At 55.1% G+C, this 7,500-nt stretch overlaps 2 non-coding genes and 1 pseudogene across 2 annotated transcripts; all 3 read right to left on the bottom strand.

Moving 5' to 3' along the window:
• The window catches only part of LOC124571389, a 5,089-nt pseudogene extending 3,583 nt beyond the window's left edge, over positions 1–1,506 (bottom strand).
• Positions 1,507–1,694: 188 nt separating this feature from the next.
• Positions 1,695–1,849, bottom strand: LOC124571416. Its single transcript, XR_006971847.1, has one exon. It is a non-coding gene; the product is annotated as a 5.8S ribosomal RNA (ribosomal RNA).
• A 351-nt stretch (positions 1,850–2,200) lies between these two features.
• LOC124571437 lies at positions 2,201–4,110 on the bottom strand. Its single transcript, XR_006971866.1, has one exon. It is a non-coding gene; the product is annotated as a small subunit ribosomal RNA (ribosomal RNA).
• Positions 4,111–7,500: the final 3,390 nt, after the last annotated feature.

Here is a 7,500-nt window from a genome sequence, read left to right as displayed (position 1 = left end):
TCGGCGTTTGGTTCATCCCACAGCGCCAGTTCTGCTTACCAAAAGTGGCCCACTTGGCACTCCGATCCGAGTCGTTTGCTCGCGGCTTCAGCATATCAAGCAAGCCGGAGATCTCACCCATTTAAAGTTTGAGAATAGGTTGAGGTCGTTTCGGCCCCAAGGCCTCTAATCATTCGCTTTACCGGATGAGACTCGTACGAGCACCAGCTATCCTGAGGGAAACTTCGGAGGGAACCAGCTACTAGATGGTTCGATTAGTCTTTCGCCCCTATACCCAGCTCCGACGATCGATTTGCACGTCAGAATCGCTACGGACCTCCATCAGGGTTTCCCCTGACTTCGTCCTGGCCAGGCATAGTTCACCATCTTTCGGGTCCCAACGTGTACGCTCTAGGTGCGCCTCACCTCGCAATGAGGACGAGACGCCCCGGGAGTGCGGAGGCCGCCGCCCCGTGAAGGGCGGGGAAGCCCCATCCTCCCTCGGCCCGCGCAAGGCGAGACCTTCACTTTCATTACGCCTTTAGGTTTCGTACAGCCCAATGACTCGCGCACATGTTAGACTCCTTGGTCCGTGTTTCAAGACGGGTCGTGAAATTGTCCAAAGCTGAAGCGCCGCTGACGGGAGCGATTATTCCGCCCGAGAGCATCCCGAGCCAACAGCGGCGCGGGTCCGGGGCCGGGCCAGGTAGGTCCGTCATCCGGGAAGAACCGCGCGCGCTTGCCGGGAGCCCGAGCGCCCAAAGGGGCGAATCGACTCCTCCAGATATACCGCCGGGCAGCCAGCCAGGACACCGGGGCTCTGCCCAACAGACGCGAACCGAGGCCCGCGGAAGGACAGGCTGCGCACCCGGGCCGTAGGCCGGCACCCAGCGGGTCGCGACGTCCTACTAGGGGAGAAGTGCGGCCCACCGCACACCGGAACGGCCCCACCCCGCGGCGAGTGGAAAGGCAACCGGACACGACCCCGCCGCGGATTGCTCCGCGCGGGCGGCCGGCCCCATCTGCCGAGGGCGGAGGCCTGTGGCCGGATGGGCGTGAATCTCACCCGTTCGACCTTTCGGACTTCTCACGTTTACCCCAGAACGGTTTCACGTACTTTTGAACTCTCTCTTCAAAGTTCTTTTCAACTTTCCCTCACGGTACTTGTTCGCTATCGGTCTCGTGGTCATATTTAGTCTCAGATGGAGTTTACCACCCACTTGGAGCTGCACTCTCAAGCAACCCGACTCGAAGGAGAGGTCCCGCCGACGCTCGCACCGGCCGCTACGGGCCTGGCACCCTCTACGGGCCGTGGCCTCATTCAAGTTGGACTTGGGCTCGGCGCGAGGCGTCGGGGTAGTGGACCCTCCCAAACACCACATGCCACGACAGGCGGCAGCCTGCGGGGTTCGGTGCTGGACTCTTCCCTGTTCGCTCGCCGCTACTGGGGGAATCCTTGTTAGTTTCTTTTCCTCCGCTTAGTAATATGCTTAAATTCAGCGGGTAGTCTCGCCTGCTCTGAGGTCGTTGTACGAGGTGTCGCACGCCACACCGCCAGCCGGCTGTGCACGCTACCGAGTAAGTACCGGTATGCGAACCGCCAGGCGACGGGCGCGCATCGCACGTTTCAGGAGGCGCGGCCGGCCCCACAGGCGGCCGCGACGCTCCCAGGTCTGCGAAGCGGGGCAAACGCCGCGCGCTTCAGTATACGTAGCCGACCCTCAGCCAGACGTGGCCCGGGAACGGAATCCATGGACCGCAATGTGCGTTCGAAACGTCGATGTTCATGTGTCCTGCAGTTCACATGTCGACGCGCAATTTGCTGCGTTCTTCATCGACCCACGAGCCGAGTGATCCACCGTCCTGGGTGATCTTTTCTTAGTTTCCACTGTCTCTTTCAAGACAGTTGCATAGGCGGGACGTAGGCGTGTGGCGGCCCCTGTTCAAGCGTTCTGTGTCCAACGGCCTCACGGCCGATGGGCGTCGTACGGCTCCACACCGGAGCGGACAGGCAGTCGGGCGAAAGTCATTCAAAACCGGCGCCAGGCGCCAGGTGCCGCAGGCCAGCCGCTCCAGCGCTTCAGCGCTCGTACCACACAACATTGGCGTTAGTTTTGAGAAGCACGCGTGGTTCCGCACGCGGCGCACGGCTACTGCGAGCCGTACAGGTAGCGTGTTGCGCGACACGACACGCACATCGAACGACATGCAGTCTAGTCGGTAATGATCCTTCCGCAGGTTCACCTACGGAAACCTTGTTACGACTTTTACTTCCTCTAAATGATCAAGTTTGGTCATCTTTCCGGTAGCATCGGCAACGACAGAGTCAATGCCGCGTACCAGTCCGAAGACCTCACTAAATCATTCAATCGGTAGTAGCGACGGGCGGTGTGTACAAAGGGCAGGGACGTAATCAACGCGAGCTTATGACTCGCGCTTACTGGGAATTCCTCGTTCATGGGGAACAATTGCAAGCCCCAATCCCTAGCACGAAGGAGGTTCAGCGGGTTACCCCGACCTTTCGGCCTAGGAAGACACGCTGATTCCTTCAGTGTAGCGCGCGTGCGGCCCAGAACATCTAAGGGCATCACAGACCTGTTATTGCTCAATCTCGTGCGGCTAGAAGCCGCCTGTCCCTCTAAGAAGAAAAGTAATCGCTGACAGCACGAAGGATGTCACGCGACTAGTTAGCAGGCTAGAGTCTCGTTCGTTATCGGAATTAACCAGACAAATCGCTCCACCAACTAAGAACGGCCATGCACCACCACCCACCGAATCAAGAAAGAGCTATCAATCTGTCAATCCTTCCGGTGTCCGGGCCTGGTGAGGTTTCCCGTGTTGAGTCAAATTAAGCCGCAGGCTCCACTCCTGGTGGTGCCCTTCCGTCAATTCCTTTAAGTTTCAGCTTTGCAACCATACTTCCCCCGGAACCCAAAAGCTTTGGTTTCCCGGAGGCTGCCCGCCGAGTCATCGGAGGAACTGCGGCGGATCGCTGGCTGGCATCGTTTATGGTTAGAACTAGGGCGGTATCTGATCGCCTTCGAACCTCTAACTTTCGTTCTTGATTAATGAAAACATACTTGGCAAATGCTTTCGCTTCTGTTCGTCTTGCGACGATCCAAGAATTTCACCTCTAACGTCGCAATACGAATGCCCCCGCCTGTCCCTATTAATCATTACCTCGGGTTCCGAAAACCAACAAAATAGAACCGAGGTCCTATTCCATTATTCCATGCACACAGTATTCAGGCGGGCTTGCCTGCTTTAAGCACTCTAATTTGTTCAAAGTAAACGTGCCGGCCCACCGAGACACTCACTCAAGAGCACCCTGGTAGGATTGCAACGGGGTCCGCCTCGGGACGCACGAGCACGCACGAGGCGCGTCGCACGCCTTCGGCTCGCCCCACCGGCAGGACGTCCCACGATACATGCCAGTTAAACACCGACGGGCGGTGAACCAACAGCGTGGGACACAAATCCAACTACGAGCTTTTTAACCGCAACAACTTTAATATACGCTATTGGAGCTGGAATTACCGCGGCTGCTGGCACCAGACTTGCCCTCCAATAGATACTCGTTAAAGGATTTAAAGTGTACTCATTCCGATTACGGGGCCTCGGATGAGTCCCGTATCGTTATTTTTCGTCACTACCTCCCCGTGCCGGGAGTGGGTAATTTGCGCGCCTGCTGCCTTCCTTGGATGTGGTAGCCGTTTCTCAGGCTCCCTCTCCGGAATCGAACCCTGATTCCCCGTTACCCGTTACAACCATGGTAGGCGCAGAACCTACCATCGACAGTTGATAAGGCAGACATTTGAAAGATGCGTCGCCGGTACGAGGACCGTGCGATCAGCCCAAAGTTATTCAGAGTCACCAAGGCAAACGGACCGGACGAGCCGACCGATTGGTTTTGATCTAATAAAAGCGTCCCTTCCATCTCTGGTCGGGACTCTGTTTGCATGTATTAGCTCTAGAATTACCACAGTTATCCAAGTAACGTGGGTACGATCTAAGGAACCATAACTGATTTAATGAGCCATTCGCGGTTTCACCTTAATGCGGCTTGTACTGAGACATGCATGGCTTAATCTTTGAGACAAGCATATGACTACTGGCAGGATCAACCAGGGAGCTGCGTCAACTAGAGCTGAGCAGCCGGCCGCCCGGGAGTGTGTCCCGGGGGCCCGCGCGAACACGCAAGCGTCCGCTCAATTATTCTGCAAACAGGAGGAGGCTGAGCTCCCCTGCACAATACACCTCGAAACCCTCTCAGGTCCCGGCGGCGCGCAGCGCCGTCCTAAGTACTTGGTCGGGTTCGAGAGAGGCGCAATCGCCCGGAGTTTGGCGAGTAGACGCTTTAGGTGCGACCACCCGTGCTCCCAACTGAGCTTGCCGCTGCCGACAGAGGCCCGGGAGCGTGCTGTCGTGGCATTGCCGGCGGGAGACAACACGCGCCACCTACGGTGACCGGCAGCTCCAACGCCAGCGCCACAGAAGGACAAAAGCCCCACTTGGGTGCCGAAGCGAACTCTCCCAGCACAGCGCACGCGCCAACACGTCCGCACAGCTGCGATACAAACCACCTGCGAGAACCGCAGAGGCGACCGAGCAGCAGACGGCGTCGCGGCGCCGAGCGCCGGGCGGCGGCGCATCCTCAGCGCACACAGTCCTCAATCGGACCAGCACACTGCAGATGTCCACCGCGCTTCGCACCGGGCCCGCGAGGACCTACTTTGGCCGCACGGCGCCGCGTGCAGGGTGCGCCGGCGCGCAGCTGCGCCGCCTGCCGCCTCCGTCGGCCGGCGCGCCTGCCACTGGCCGCCCCCACCAGCCGGCTGTAGCGCGTGCGCCCACGCACCGCGCGGCCAGCACGCCGGGAGGCCCCCCCTCACCGGCCGGGGACGGTCCCACCCAGCCACCGCCGCGTATCGCTTCACACCCAGATGCCATTCACGTTCGTGGGCATGGTGGGTATCGCTGGAACAACCGGTTGGTAGCTCAACCGATCGTCGCCATCACTGATTCACCTCTAGCGAGAACAACCGCACCACAACGGTTTACCAGTTGTTCATTTGCATAACGTCACCAGCAAACGTAGGCGTCCATCGCCATTTGCAAATTCAACGATTGTTGCATGCCTGTGTCAGGTGTCACGACACACTATGTCTGCCCACATACACGCAACAACATGTGCACGCTTCGCGAACACGTGGAAGGTGGCCCCCGTACGTATGCGATGTCCATTGCGCGAACGACTGTCAACCGGCCTCTGTCGCATGTCGCAGATGTGGAACGCAGTGCACCATGCTATCACGGTGTGTGAGAAGAGACGACTACGTCTGACAACACGCGCCACTACATCAACAGACGGCTCATGCTGATCGCCATCCAGGGCATACCACACTGCAATCCAGCTCTTATAGGGAGACGACACGTAGCTGAGTGCACAACATTTGGACCGCATGGTTCGCCGTTGTTGGCGCAGTCGTTGTACGGTCACATGTACCACGATGTATCATTCAGTACATGAGGACCAATGTGCAGTACAGTGTGTGATTTGGACGTACAACATCAGCGGACAGTTGACACAGGCCGTACCACAGCGTAGGCTAAGTGCTTCGCACATGCGAATGCCAATGAACAACTGCAAATGCCAATGAACAACTGCAAAGGGCATTGAGCATGTACGTCCTGCTGCCATCCACATTACAGTGTATAGCTGCAAGGTGTTTAACATGAAGCGATACACTGGGGACCGGGCAGTGCGAGTAGCAAACTATATTGCGGGGGTTGCAGTTAGGCAACACTACACTAATTTAACGCGTCGTATGACAATTACAGAGCAGGTTAAGGCCCAACGTGTGTTGGGTTAAGGCCCAACGTGTGTTGGGTTAAGGCCCAACGTGTGTTGGGTTAAGGCCCAACGTGTGTTGGGTTAAGGCCCAACGTGTGTTGGGTTAAGGCCCAACGTGTGTTGGGTTAAGGCCCAACGTGTGTTGGGTTAAGGCCCAACGTGTGTTGGGTTAAGGCCCAACGTGTGTTGGGTTAAGGCCCAACGTGTGTTGGGTTAAGGCCCAACGTGTGTTGGGTTACGTTAAGGGGCAATGTGGGTTACGTTAAGGGGCAATGTGGGTTACGTTAAGGGGCAATGTGGGTTACGTTACGGCGCAATATAGGTTACGTTACGGCGCAATATAGGTTACGTTAAGGCGCAATATCGGTTACGTTAAGGCGCAATACAGGTTACGTTAAGGCGCAATACAGGTTACGTTAAGGCGCAATACAGGTTACGTTAAGGCGCAATACAGGTTACGTTAAGGCGCAATACAGGTTACGTTAAGGCGCAATGCAGGTTACGTTAAGGCGCAATACAGGTTACGTTAAGGCGCAATACAGGTTACGTTAAGGCGCAATACAGGTTACGTTAAGGCGCAATACAGGTTACGTTAAGGCGCAATACAGGTTACGTTAAGGCGCAATACAGGTTACGTTAAGGCGCAATACAGGTTACGTTAAGGCGCAATACAGGTTACGTTAAGGCGCAATACAGGTTACGTTAAGGCGCAATACAGGTTACGTTAAGGCGCAATACAGGTTACGTTAAGGCGCAATACAGGTTACGTTAAGGCGCAATACAGGTTACGTTAAGGCGCAATACAGGTTACGTTAAGGCGCAATACAGGTTACGTTAAGGCGCAATACAGGTTACGTTAAGGCGCAATACAGGTTACGTTAAGGCGCAATACAGGTTACGTTAAGGCGCAATACAGGTTACGTTAAGGCGCAATACAGGTTACGTTAAGGCGCAATACAGGTTAGGTTAAGGCGCAATACAGGTTAGGTTAAGGCGCAATACAGGTTAGGTTAAGGTACGACATAGGTTAGGTTAAGGTACGACATAGGTTAGGTTAAGGTACGACATAGGTTAGGTTAAGGTACGACATAGGTTAGGTTAAGGTACGACATAGGTTAGGTTAAGGTACGACATAGGTTAGGTTAAGGTACGACATAGGTTAGGTTAAGGTACGACATAGGTTAGGTTAAGGTACGACATAGGTTAGGTTAAGGTACGACATAGGTTAGGTTAAGGTACGACATAGGTTAGGTTAAGGTACGACATAGGTTAGGTTAAGGTACGACATAGGTTAGGTTAAGGTACGACATAGGTTAGGTTAAGGTACGACATAGGTTAGGTTAAGGTACGACATAGGTTAGGTTAAAGTACGACATAGGTTAGGTTAAGGTACGACATAGGTTAGGTTAAGGTACGACATAGGTTAGGTTAAGGTACGACATAGGTTAGGTTAAGGTACGACATAGGTTAGGTTAAGGTACGACATAGGTTAGGTTAAGGTACGACATAGGTTAGGTTAAGGTACGACATAGGTTAGGTTAAGGTACGACATAGGTTAGGTTAAGGTACGACATAGGTTAGGTTAAGGTACGACATAGGTTAGGTTAAGGTACGACATAGGTTAGGTTAAGGTACGACATAGGTTAGGTTAAGGTACGACATAGGTT

This window comes from Schistocerca americana, unplaced genomic scaffold, assembly GCF_021461395.2.
Source record: "Schistocerca americana isolate TAMUIC-IGC-003095 unplaced genomic scaffold, iqSchAmer2.1 HiC_scaffold_170, whole genome shotgun sequence".
Lineage (NCBI taxonomy): Eukaryota > Metazoa > Arthropoda > Insecta > Orthoptera > Acrididae > Schistocerca > Schistocerca americana.
Note: the sequence above shows the minus strand (reverse complement) of the source record. Positions and strands in the feature narration are given on the sequence as shown.